The following is a 14,462-nucleotide window of genomic DNA, read 5'->3' on the forward strand; positions in this document are numbered from 1 at the left end:
CTGTCTGTCCCTACTATCCCTCTCTCTCTCTGTAACAAAATTAAAAAGAACCATACAACAGCTAGAAAAAATGATTTAAGAGTGTTGTTTAAAATAATTTAGTAAAATTAATAGCAAGTGTCATTAGTATAATAATTACAAATTTTCTACTAGGCAACAGCTAGATAATCAACTTATAAGTTACACAATGACATTCTGAAGTTTCTATTTTTCTATAAGGAAAATTCATCTATTTCTTCATCTCACTCCGGTCTGCCCCAGTCATCAAAAATAATCTTACTGATTCAGCAGGTATTTACACTGCTGAAAATATGGGGTTCCAATGTTGTATATAATTTTACCAGACATTTTATAAAAAGGGTCCCGGGAAAATAAAAAAAAAACAGTATACAATTAACTTTATAGGTACTTTATTCAAGTACATTATTGCTATTCTTTGTGGCTAAAAACTGGTTTGTTTCTACACTTGAATTTTGTACACCAAATCTACTAATAAAAATGTGCATAGGCCCTGGCCGGTTGGCTCAGTGGTAGAGCGTCGGCCTGGCGTGCAGAAGTCCTGGGTTCGATTCCCGACCAGGACACACAGGAGAAGTGCCCATCTGCTTCTCCACCCCTCCCCCTCTCCTTCCTCTCTGTCTCTCTCTTCCCCTCCCGCAGCCAAGGCTCCACTGGAGCAAAGATGGCCCGGGCGCTGGGGATGGCTCTGTGGCCTCTGCCTCACGTGCTAGAGTGGCTCTGGTCACAACAGAGCGACGCCCCAGATGGGCAGAGCATCACTTCCTGGTGGGCAGAGCATCGCCCCTGGTGGGCGTGCCGGGAGGATCCCGGTGGGGCGCATGCGGGAGTCTGTCTATCTCTCCCCGTTTCCAGCTTCAGAAAAATACAAAAAAAAAATGTGCATAATAGTTAAACAGATGTTATAGAAACTTCAAATATAAATTGTTTCTGGAATAGGCAGGGTATGAATAGAAGAAGGAGAAAGGGAACAAAGAACCACAAATGATGAAGACACCTAATTGGAAATTTTCTATTAACCTTTTGAGTAGTACAAACATTCATGTACATCCTCACTCAAAGGGTTAATAAAAAACTTACTACACAAAGGGTTAAAGGAAGAAATGCCAAGATTCTAGACTATCCATGACATTCCAGTTGAAATCTGTAACAATAATTATTCCTTTTTTTTTTTCTTTTTTTTTTTTTTTTTTGCACTTTTCTGAAGTTGGAAACAGGGAGGCAGTCAGACAGACTCCCGCATGCGCCGGACCGGGTGGGGGTGGGGGCGTCGCTTTGCCGCAATCAGAGCCATTCTAGCGCCTGAGGCAGAGGCCACAGAGCCATCCCCAGCGCCAGGGCCATCTTTGCTCCAATGGAGCCTTGGCTGCGGGAGGGGGAAGAGAGAGGCAGAGAGGAAGGAGAGGGGGAGGGGTGGAGAAGCAGATGGGCGCTTCTCCTGTGTGCCCTGGCCAGGAATCGAACCCGGGACTCCCGCACGCCAGGCCGACGCTCTGCCACTGAGCTAACCGGCCAGGGCCAATAATTATTCTTCTTAATGCACGTGTTTCATGTACTTTTCTCCTTCAAAATTTTATAAATTAAAAGAAAATCTTTTTGAAAAGCCATATAACAAATTCTATCAGTAAAGTTAACATCCAGATCACTTAAAGTCTTAAATAGCACAATATTTGTAATGTAGTTTTTAGTTTAATAATTAATAATAAAATACTGAGTTAAGGACAGTTCAAAAGATTTTAGGCTTAACCTTATAAAACTGCCCATTTTCAATACTTTTTAACATATAAAATTAAGAATTTCATACAATTCAACCTAATATAAATCCCAGAACTCCAGGGAGTACATTAATTATCTTCAATAATTAAGTCCTTTTGATTCATGCCAGAGAATTCCCACAATCTTTAGCCAGAACAAAATGCACCATGGAATGGGGTGGGTTTGGAGTTGTTTATTAAAGAGCTTTGAATATACTGGCAAAAATTCAAAACCTGGGTTTTGCATATTAATCAATGGTTGCATTTGTGATTGCTCACAAAGCAACACTAAATAAAACATTCAGCCTTTAAGGATTGTGAAATAATAAACATCATCAGTTTCTCTAAATTATAAGTAAAATCTACTCATCAGCCAAAAACACTTAAACATTATACAGTAATAGAGAGCTGAAAAAAGTCATTGAAGGAGCATGTGCAAAGACTATTTTTTTTCTTATATTCTATTGCAAATGTGTTTATAACTGATTGGTAAAAAGAACCAGTATAAGTACCATAGAGAGTGGACAACGATCAATTCAAGGAGCAATATACACACCTCTCCCAAAATTACTTCTTCAAGGTTATTCAGGAAGAATTATTATTCTATCAATTCCTCAATTCTCTTTAGAAAGCAGGCAACAGAGGGTGGAAATGGTCCAAATTCAAAGGGTACTTTTCAGAAATCTATGAAAAATGTAATGGTCTAACACTATAAAAGAGAAAGCAAAGAGAGAAGAGGGGGAAAAAAGAAAACTAAAAAACAAAAGAGAAAAAAGAATATTCATATTAACACCCAACAAATGAAATAAAGAAAAGCAGAAAATTTCAGGACATCCTTAAGGAAAAACAATTTATCCAGAGAATGACAATTTTATTCATTCAAAAAATATTTACTGAGTATCTACCATGCCAGGTACAGGGGACAAAACAGTAAAATGTAAGTGACAAAGTGCTTGTACTCAAGGAGCTTACAATCTAATGTGAAAGAAAGATAAAATTCATACAAACATTCAGTATTTCCAAGTACTATCGAGAACATTAAGGCAGAGAAAAAAGAGAAAGAGGGCAGGAATATTATTTAATCTAAGACGGGGAATAAAGGCATCACTAACTGTAGCATTTGAAGCGAGAACTGAAGAAAGGGAGAGAGCAAGCTTCAGACCATGCCAGGAAAGAAAGCACTGTCAGAAAGAAAGAACACTAACACAAACACAAAGGCCCCGGAGAGGAGAACACTTGGTGTACTCAGGAAATGAACAGTAAAGAGGTCAGTGTAACTGGAACAAAATGATCAAGAAAGGAAGGCCTTTGGCTTTTAAAGGGAAATTAATTTATTACCATTTCATTTATAACAAATACAAGGTTTTAAACCTGGATGACTGAACTTCTGAAATAAAGATAGTGTTAATAACATCTGTAAATTTAAAAAGAAGCTTATTTCTTTTTTCTTGTTCTTTTTTTTTAAGTGAGAGGAAGGGAGGCAGAGAGACAGACTCCTACATGCACCCCAACCAGGATCCACCCAGCAAACCCCCTAGGGGATGATGTTCTGCCCATTTGGGGTAGTTGCTACATTGCTCAACAACGGAGCCATTTTTAGCGCCTGAGGCAGAGGCCATGGAGCCATCCTCAGTGCCCAAGGCCAACTCACTTGAACCAATCAAGCCACAGCTGCAGGAGAGGGAAACAGAGAGAGAGAGATAGGGGAGGGGTGGAGAAGCAGATGGTCGCTTCTCTTGTGTGCCCTGACTGAGAATCAAACCCGAGACATCCACACACCAGGCCAACACTCTATCACTGAGCCAACTGGCCAGGGCATAAGCTTATTTCAAGGAACAGAAAAGGTGAGATTTAGTGAAAATCTATAGTTCACACTTTCTACAGGATCTTCAGCTGAAAAATGAATTCTTATAAGGCTAGTGCTGTGGACATGGAAGTCATCTCTGCACAGAGATGGCAGGTCAATCTGCAGGAACAGCACAGAATTAGGAGGAAATCATCATGAGAGACACAGTACACACCCCTGCAAATGCCCACTTTTAGCATGTGGGAAGAAGAGAGACAGAAGACAAGAGCCACCCTTCAGAGGTGAGTCTTTATGAGTGTGAGCGACTAAGTGACTGAGTGTATGTGACAGAGAAAGAGAGAAAACGTACTCACGCACACGTGTTTAGGAGAGCAGAAGGAGAAGAAAGGGACACACATGCAGTATTGACAACACCAATAATTAACTTTTATCTTTAAGTTTTTTCAATGTTTTGGAAGTTCAAACTTTACACCTTGTTTTCATTTTCATACTCTAATAGTTAACATATGTGAGCATTTTCAGCCAAGACCACTGATTTTATTTGGTCAATAACAATTTCATTTGCTACATAACCTACTTTAGCCCTGAGCCCTGAACACATTAATTTTAATGGTAGAAAGTATAACAAGTGAGAAACTTTCTAACAAAGGAAATTTGAGCAAAACAAGATATATCCTGAGAGTATGGAATTGATATGACCAACACAGTACTAAAAATAAAATGAAGAAACACTAAGAAGTATAACGTCTAAGGTTGTTTTAGTTAAACCATCTTTCTTTTTATCTTATATCTTATTTTTAAGATCCTAGTATTTATTTACTATATAATTTATTGTTAAATAATTGCAAATAAATATTTTACTCTTGGTTTTTATTTTTATTTTTAAATGTTTATTGTATTGATTTTAGAGAGGAAGAGAGAGGGGGGGAGTGAGCTGTTCCTGTATGTGCCCTGACCAGGGATCGAACCAGCAACTTCTTTGCTTTGAGATGATGTTCTAACCAACTGAGCTATCCAGTGAAGGCTTTTACTCTTAATTTTTAAAAACTCTAGCTTATTAGATTTCTTAAAATACTTAGTTATTTTGTTGCACATTTATAAAGAGTAGTAAATAAATCATGAACCATAAAAAAAAAAGAGAGCCTCATTTTAGGGTTTGTTCCATTTGTTTTTATTTTTAAATGACTATTTAGAATAGACCTAATATTAAAAAGGGGATTTAATCACTAATCAAAAACATCCCAACAAACAAAACTCTAGAACCAGATGGCTTCATGATAAATTCCTCTAAACATTTAAAGAAAAATTAATAACATTCCTTCTCAAACTCTTCCAAAATATAGAAGAGGGAAAACATCCAATATTTTATGAGGCCAGCATTACACTGATAACAAAACCAGACAAGGAAGTCACAAGAAAAGAAAACTGCAAGCTAATATCCCTGATAAACATATATGCAAAATTCCTCAATAAAATATTAACAAACTGAATTCAACAGTACATTAAAAGCATCATATACCATGGTCAAGTGGGATTTAATGCAGAGATTCAAAAATAACTCAACATCCACAAGTCAATCAATGTGGTAAACTACATAAACAAATGAAGGATAAAAATGATATGATCACCTCAACAAACGCAGCAAAAGATTTGACAAAATTCAATATACATTTACCATAAAAGTTCTCAATAAAGTGGGTACAGACAGAAGATACTTCACCATAATAAAGGTTATATATGAAAAGCCCACAGCTAACTAACATCATATTCAAAAGTGAAAGTTGAAAGCTTTTCCTCCAAAATCAGAAACAAGACAAGGATGCTTACTCTCTTTCACCACATCTATTCAGCATGGTACTGGAAGTCCTAACCAGAGCAATTAGACAAGAAAAAAAAACATCCAATTTGGAAAGGAAGACCAAAACTGTCACTATTTGCAGGTGACATACAGAAAACCTTAAAGGTGCCACCAAAGAACTGTTAAAACTAATAAATGAACTCAAAGTTGCAGGATATAAAATTAGTATAAGAAAATTAGTCATATTTCTCCTCACTAATAAACTATCAGAAAGAGAGATTAAGAAAACAATACCAGCCCTGGCCAGATAGCTCAGCACTGTCCAGAAGCACAGAAGTTGCCAGTTCCATCCCAGTCAGGGCACATACAGGAACAGATCAATGTTCCTGTCTCTCTCTCTCCTTTTCCCTCTCGCTAAAATCAATAAGTAACAATTAGTTTAAAATGTTTTTTAAAATAAAGAAAGAAACAATCTGATTGCCTGACTGGTGGTGGTGCAGTAGAAATAGCATTGACCTGGGACACTTGAGGTCCCAGGTTCGAAACCGTGAGGTCGCCAGCTTGAGAGCAGGCTCATTCGGCTTGAGCACAGTGTCACAAGTTTTTTTGTTTTTTTTGTTTTTTTTTTTTTTGTTTGTTTTGTTTTTTGTTTTTTGTTTTTTCTGAAGCTGGAAACAGGGAGAGACAGTCAGACAGACTCCCGCATGCGCCCGACCGGGATCCACCCGGCTCGCCCACCAGGGGCGGTGCTCTGCCCCCCAGGGGGCGATGCTCTGCCCATCCTGGGCGTCGCCATATTGCGACCAGAGCCACTCTAGCGCCTGAGGCAGAGGCCACAGAGCCATGCCCAGCGCCCGGGCCATCTTTGCTCCAATGGAGCCTCGGCTGCGGGAGGGGAAGAGAGAGACAGAGAGGAAAGCGCGGCAGAGGGGTGGAGAAGCAAATGGGCGCTTCTCCTATGTGCCCTGGCCGGGAATCGAACCCGGGTCCTCTGCACGCTAGGCCGACGCTCTACCGCTGAGCCAACCGGCTAGGGCAGTGTCACAAGTTTGAGTGTGGGATCATTGACATGATCCTATGGTCACTGGCTTGAACCCAAATTGGGTCTGGCCTGAAGCCCAAGATCGCTGGCTTGAGCAAGGGGTCACTGGCTTGGCTGGAGCCCTGGGATCAAGGCATAAATGAGAAGCGACCAATGAACAACTAAAGTGCTGCAACTACAATTTGATGCTACACATTTCTCTCCCTTCCTGTCTGTCTGCCTGTCTTCTCGCTCTCTCTCTCTCACTGAAAAAAAAATAGAAAAGAAAAGAAAACAATTCCATTTACAATTTCACCAAAAAGAATAAAATATCCAAGAATAAATTTAACCAAGGAAGTGACAGACCTTAATACTGAAAACCATGTCACTGATTAAATAAAAAAAAAAAAAGAAAACTGAAGAGACAGAAATGGAAAGATAGCCCATGCCCATAGATTGCAACAATTAAAACCCAATGCCAAAATCCAGAGCAATCTACAGATTCAATGCAATCTTTATCAAAATTCCAAAGTCACTTTTGCAGAAGTAGAAGAAACAATCCTAAAATTTTTATGGAACCACACATACACACACACACACACACACACACACACACACACACACACACACACACAAATAGCCAAAGCAACCTTGAAAAAGAAGTATGAAACTAGAGGTATCATGCTTCCTGATTTCAAACTACATTAAAGAGCTTTAGTAATCAAAACAGTATGGTAGTGACATTTTAAAAAAAAGACACATAGATCAACAGAACAGACTAGTGAGCCCAGAAAAAAATCCATATATATTTTTATGACAAATGAGCCAAGAATTTACAATGAGGAAAAGAAAGTCAGTTCAAAAACTAGTGCTGAAAAACCAGACAACCACATGAAACTGGATCATTCTTATGCCATATACAAAAGTTAATTCAAAATAGATTAGACTTGAACATAAGGCCTGAAACTATATAACTTCTAGAAGAAAATATAGGCGGTAAATCTTTTAAATCAGCCCTGCTGATGATTTTTTAGATTTGACACCAAGAGTAAAGGCAACAAAAGCAAAAATAACAGGTGAATGGGACTACATCAAACAAAAAAGCTTCTTCTACAAGGCAAAGGAAACCATCAATAAAATTAAAAAGCAACTACTAAATGGGAGAAAATATTTTCAAATTATATATCAGATATGAGGTATTATCCAAAAAGAAGAAAACCTCAAGCAACTCAATAGTAAAAAAATAAATTAAAAAAATTAAAAATTGGACAGAGGAGCTGAGAAAATATTTTTCCAAAGAAGACATACAGATGGCCAACAAGTATATGAAAAGGTTCTCAACATCACTAATCATCAGGGCCATACAAATCAAAACCACAATAAAATATCACCTCACACCTGATAGAATGGTAATTATCAAAAAGACAAGAAATAACAAGTGTTGGCGCAAGAATATGGGAAAAATGAAACCTCTGTGCATTGCTGATGAGAGTGTGAATAGGTACAGCCACTATAGAAAACAGCACAAAGTTTCCTCAAAAATGAAAAATTGAACTACCATATGATCCAGCAATTCAACTCCTGGGTTCTTTTCTAAAGGAAACCAAAACACTAACTTGAAAAGGTATCTGCACCCCATATTCATAGAAGCACTATTTACAATAGCCAAGACATGGAAACAACCTAACTGTCCACTGAAAAGTGTATGGATAAAGAAAATGTAATAGAAAGAGAGAGAGAAATGAATCTGAGGGCATTGTGCTAAGTGAACTGAGTCATACAGAAAAAGACAAATGCCTATGACCTCAATTGTACACGGAATCTAAATAATAAAAATAAAATAAACTGAACTCACAGATACAGAGAACAGAATGGTGGTTCCCAGAGGAAAGGAGTTCAGGGTAGCCAAAGTGAATGAAAGTGGTCAAAAAGTACAAACTTCTGGTAATAAAATAAATAAATCCTGACGATATAATCTACAATATGGTTACTATTATTAATATTGTGTTGTATATTTGAAAGTTGCTAAGTGAGTAAATCTTAAATGTTCTCATCACGAGAAAAAAATTTGTAACTGTATGTGTTAACAGATATTAGACTACTATGCTGATCATTTGACAATATACAATACACTGTATATCAAATCATTATGCTATATGCCTGAAAACAATATGATATATACCAATTATATCACAATTAAACATAATTAAAAATAGTTTTTAATTCAGATATTTCTGGCTTTAATATATATCGTTTTAAAACTAATATTCTGGCTACACCACATAAATCAAAAGTTTAATAGTTAAGCCCTTTTATTTATTTATTTAAATTTTTTTGAGGGGGAGAGAGAGGCAGGGAGAGAGACAGGAACATCAAAGCTGCTCTTGTATGTGCACTGACTGGGCAATTAAACTGGCTACCTCTGTGCTCTAGGATGAAGCTCCAACCAACTACGCTATCCAGCCAGGGCTTGATTTTTATTGATTTTTAGAAAGACCAAGAGAAGAAGGGAAAGAGAGTGGAGGAGAAAGGAAAGCATTTGTTGTTCCATTCAGCCATGCATTTTTTGGTTGCTTCCCATTTGTGCCCTGACCAGGGATGAAACCCACAACCTTGTTGTTTCAGGACGACGCTCTTAAGCAACTGGGCTTACTAGCCAAGGCCAGTTCTTTTATTTCTTAAGTAACTCATAATTAACTAAATGGAACTGTTTTGGAGAAATATTTTATTAGCATTTCTCTTAATAATAAACTTCATTTTCAAAGTGGTATTTCACTTAGATTATTACTGAAAAAGAAAAAAATCCCAAACTTCCTTTACTTTTACATCCTCATAAAAATCAATGTAATTTTCTAGAAAAATATAGTAAAATAATAGTTCTAATCTCATTTATATCCTTAGAATCCATCATTCACTATACACTTTTTATAACCTAGCAATGTACTATTTATTGAATGTAATGATTTTTTAAATAGAATTATAGCACCTGCCCTCAAAAAGCTTACACATGAAAAAATTCTAATACGAAAATAATAATATAGTAAGGTCCTACAACATTATGACATAAATAGTAATTTCTACAGACAAATCAATGTGGACTCCAGAAACAAGAATTCAGTAACTTTCTATGTATATAGCATGTGAGATTTTAATACAAAACACCATATAACAACAAATATTATCTTCCTTCCCATTCAACATTTTTTTAATTAAGTGAGAGGCAGGGAGGCAGAAAGACAGACTCCTGCATGCTCCCCGATCGGGATCCACCCAGCAAGCCCCCTACCCAGCGATGCTCTGCCCATCTAGGGCTGCTGCTCTGTTGCTCAGCAACCAAGTTATTTAAACACCTGAGGCAAGGCCATGGAGCCATCCTCAGTGCCCGGGGCCAACTTGTTCAAACCATTGGAGCTATGGATGCAGGAAGAGAAAAGAGAGAGAGAGAGAGAAAGAGAGAGAGAGAGAAGGGGGAGAAGGGGGAGAAGGAGGGGTGGAGAAGCAGATGGGCACTTCTCCTGTGTGCCCTGACCCTGACCAGGAATCAAACCTGGGACATGCCCAGGCAACGCTCTACAACTGAGTCAACTAGCCAGGGCCTCATTCAATAATTTCAATGTAGATTTTTGAGAGGTTATAAAATTGTAGGGGAAAATGTGCAAAACTTTTAAATGGGCAAAGGAAGTTACTAACTATCCTTTCAATGGAATGCCAGCACCTTTGAAGGTTGCATGGTTCAACAGGGTGTGGGACTTGTTTGGGTCTGCCTAGGCTGTATCACAGCTCTGCAGAAAAGTTAACTCGCAGAAAACTCATACTACAAATAATTCCTGTCCATAAAAATGCAAACTGTATCCAGTGGAACTGAAGAGATTTGTCAGTCTTAAAATTGATGTCAGTCCATCTGCATCAATTTTATCATGGTTGATCTTTAACAGTACGGTACTTTGAATTCTTTGAATCAGTTGTAACACTTGAATGACTCCATTAATTACTGAGTGAAATATCTTTGGTGTGTGCTTATTTTATGTTTGTATGAGAGTTGTGATTTTATCCTCTTCTAATCTGATCCTTTGGTAAAATTAATACAAACTGATCCCTATGCTTCGTCAGAGAGCTCACAGTATAGGGAAGGAGATAAATAGAGTCACAGCCAACTAGAATAAGATTAAGTATTACAATAGAGATATAAACCACATATGGGAGGTAAAATTAAACCACTTTCTATCTGGAAGAGTTAAGAAAGCCTTACATCTTAAGTTACAATTATATAATAAGGCAAAGATCAAGAAACTAGGGCCTACCCAACCCACCACCTCTTTCTGTATAGCTCATGAGCTCAAGTAATTTTTACATTTTTAAATGCTTGGGGAAAAGTATCAAAAGAATTGTGATTATCTAATAATATGTGAAAATTACATGGCATTCAAATATCAGTGTCCATAAAATAACATTTTATTGGAACACAGCCACACTCATTTACATATTATCTAAGGCTGCATTAAAATGACAAGAGCTTAGTAGCTGCGAGAGACCTTATGAGGCACTCTCATCAATTCACATGACTGTTCAGCACACTGTCAACTACAGTATTACGTTATAATTCAAGAGCATTTCAAGTTCCACAGGTATCGCCATACCACATTTTTTAAATCACCAGTTTGTACAGATCATGTAAAAATAAGCAAAGAAGAGATAAGTGACTTTGTCATGCTTTATAAGGCACAAAAGAATATGGGTTTTGTTACAAATTAGATGATAAAACATTGTGTTCATTATGAAGTACACTACAGTTGTGCTAAAAGAACAGAATATACATCAATATTACCAAACTGCACTCATCACAACATTCTCAACTCACAGGAAAGCAACAGTCTGAAAAATTCAAAAATTCCTATTATCATCACACAGAATTTCTTCACAGAAATAGGGACAAGATTATATCCAAAGTAAATTTCCAGGTAGATGATTGGTTAGCCACCCAAGGAAATTCATTTACCCTTTACCACTGCTGAGTTAATTAAATTGTGTTTAACTATAGCCACCAAAGAAATGCATCCAGAAGAAACAAACAGCTTAAGCCAATTAGCCTTTCGGTGAGAACAGTTGCTTGAAGAGTTGAGGTTATTGGCAGTAAAATGAATAGTAAATTAAAAAACAAGGCGAATGATTTCAATTGGTTTTTCTTGACTCTTGATGCATCAAAGGATGTAATTAATACTGCTCGGTTGTTGAGTCAATGAGTAGTTTATAGAGTGGCTCAAGAGCTAGCTCCTATGATCAGTCTGCATGGGGCAACACAGGTGATATAATTCTCAAATAAACTCAGCAAATGGTAATTCAGTACAAACTGAAGTGTAATATACTAAGATGCATTATAACTGATTTTGGCAAAAAAAAAAAAAAAGAAACATATGAAATGGAAAAAGGCTTGGGCATACTTTCAACCTCTGTTACTGAACACTAAATGGCTTTTGTAATTGGTTTTTGCTCCAAATTGGTGCCATTTCTTAATGAATTTTACCTAAAATTACAAGGCAAGGCATAGCTTATATGAGAAACATACACTGGGATAACACTGTCAAAATTCCACGTAATTATGAGCAGCTATAGATACTTCCCAATTATCAAACATTAAAACAAGATAGGAGTTCTCCATCACCACATAAATTTGCAGTGAATACATTTTCTAACCTCAAACTACAGTCCCAGCAGGATTTTTCAGACTTCAATACAAATGCAAAATAAGTTTCTATATTGCAAAATCCATTTAAGTATGCAACTGAGGAGCTTCCATTTAACCTTTGATCGTAAGTTTGCAATGTTATGCTAAAAGGTAAATATTAAAAGTCTAACAGAATTCTGAAAATGCCTTGTAAGCAGTGAATATGCTCAATGAATATCACTATGCTCACAAATTGTTGTCAGTATTTGGCAGTACATATCTGAGTAGAAACAATATTTTCAAAAATGAAACACATAATGTTTCATTACAGATCAGCATGGACGGAAGAACATTTGTATTCAATATTGATTATAAGAAATACTATTAACTATGAGGAGCCCTGAGGAGCCACTGTGCCACCTCACCCGCAGGTGTTGTAAAGTACCAAAAGCTACAGAATCAATATTAATATTTTAAGAGGCTTAAAGAACATTTTATTAATTTGGGTTAAGGTGTGCAGAGAAATTTTGTGAATAATCTCTGTACTGTGTTATTGGCATAAAACCAGGATGGCCCTTAGCATTGTATTGTAAATGCAAAGGGGAGGAAAACATGGATTCCTTGACATTCCACCACGCCTGTGGGGAAGGGGGTGGGTGGCTGGCCAGGGGCAGGAAGAGAAAAGCCAAAATAAACCTTTTCTTATAGCAATGAGCCATTTGCGGGCATTTGTCCCCTTGGAAACTACCTCTCCCATATGAATGCATATAGTTAATGTGTGTGACTCTGGACAGGGAGATGGTGGATGGACATTGGAAGATATAGGAATGTCTTTTAATATGTAAAGAGACATCTTTCTATCATTGTGTTGACTTATAAATTTTGTTTTCTCCAAAATAATGTATGGCTTACAAATTGAACATGATCCTATCATGTTAAAAGACATATGACTATAACCAATAGTGGTAAAGGGCACCTAATTGCAATTTTTGCTTCTATACTTCCCGCTTGCAAAACTATAAAAACTAAGTAGAACAAAGGGCCGGCGCGCTCTCCCTCAGATTTCTGTCGGAGTTGCCGCCACTTGGCCAAGCTAGACAATAAAGCTTTGGTGTGGAATCGACGGATTTCGTTCATGTCTTCAATGTTTCTAGTCCCTCCGGATTAGGCTTAACAAACTACAATTAAATAAATGTTACTTTCCACCAAAAGATTTCATTGTTCTTATTAAGAGTCCTGAATTACATAGTTATAATAGATTAAATGGGTATTTCAAACCTAAGAGGAAAACTACACTGCATAGGATTTTTCTACCTAATGCCCCAACAGAAACTACTTTTCAGCATCTCACTAAATGTAAATTCCATTCTTCAGGTTAATCAAGCCAAAAAACTTAAAAGTCATCCTTGACTCCTCTTTATCTTCCTTTCTATAACCCATTCATCAGCAAAACAGTAGTCTTCTATATAAAATATAAAAAATATATAAAAATATGGATTTTTATATCCATATTTTTCTGGATATAAAAATATATATAAAATATGAAAATATAAAAATCTATATAAAATATTATCCATATTATCTGGATATAAAAATATATCCAGAATCTAACCATTTTTTACCATATCTACCATCCTGGTTTAAGCTATCATCACTGTTCACTTATTACAGCAGTCTTCTAACTGGTCTCCTTATTTCTTCTTCTACCTCCCCCATTGAGCCCATTCACAGCAACCGCAGACTCCCTTTAAAATTTTAAGCCAAATTATGTCACTTCCCAGCCAAAAATCCTGCAGTGGTCTCCCATCTCTCCCAGCATAAAAAACCAAACTCCTTATAATTCACTACAAGAAACTACATGACGTGTTCTCCACCCACCCAAACCACTTGTCTGACTCTCATCTCCTCCTACTTAGCCCTGGCTCAATTTCAGCCTATTTTTGTTTTTTTCCAACTTTTTTAATCCTATGTCACAGACTTTAACTTGTTCTTCCACTGCCTAAAATGCTATGTTCCCAGATAAATCACCTCTGGCCATGTCCGACCACCCTATATAACTAGCAGCTCTCCTTTCCTTTTACTCTGTGCGCCACTCTGTAACCCTACTGCTCTGTATTCATTATCTTCTACAGCATGCACCACCACTTGATATTATATATTTAATAATTGCTTTTCCTTCTATTCCATTAAAGTATAAGCTCCATGAACACAGGAAATTGTTTTAATCAGGGTTCTACCCACAGAGTCTAAAAACAGTGCCCGAAATATATTATTTTCTTAATAGATAGCTCCTCGATATGTGAAGAAAACAAAAAGAAATTTTCTGTAAGTAATGCTTCTCCAGTTCCTTTTCCTTATGTAAATAAAATATACATATATACATATTCATAAAACTGGTTTAC

The 14,462-nt window shown here is 36.9% G+C and overlaps 1 protein-coding gene across 2 annotated transcripts in view; it reads right to left on the reverse strand.

Moving 5' to 3' along the window:
• The window catches only part of ARHGAP32 (Rho GTPase activating protein 32), a 249,891-nt gene that overhangs the window by 219,308 nt on the left and 16,121 nt on the right, over nt 1–14,462 (reverse strand). The gene's annotated exons all lie outside the window — the stretch shown is intronic.

The sequence above is a fragment of the Saccopteryx leptura genome, chromosome 2 (assembly GCF_036850995.1).
Source record: "Saccopteryx leptura isolate mSacLep1 chromosome 2, mSacLep1_pri_phased_curated, whole genome shotgun sequence".
NCBI classification, from domain to species: Eukaryota; Metazoa; Chordata; class Mammalia; order Chiroptera; family Emballonuridae; genus Saccopteryx; species Saccopteryx leptura.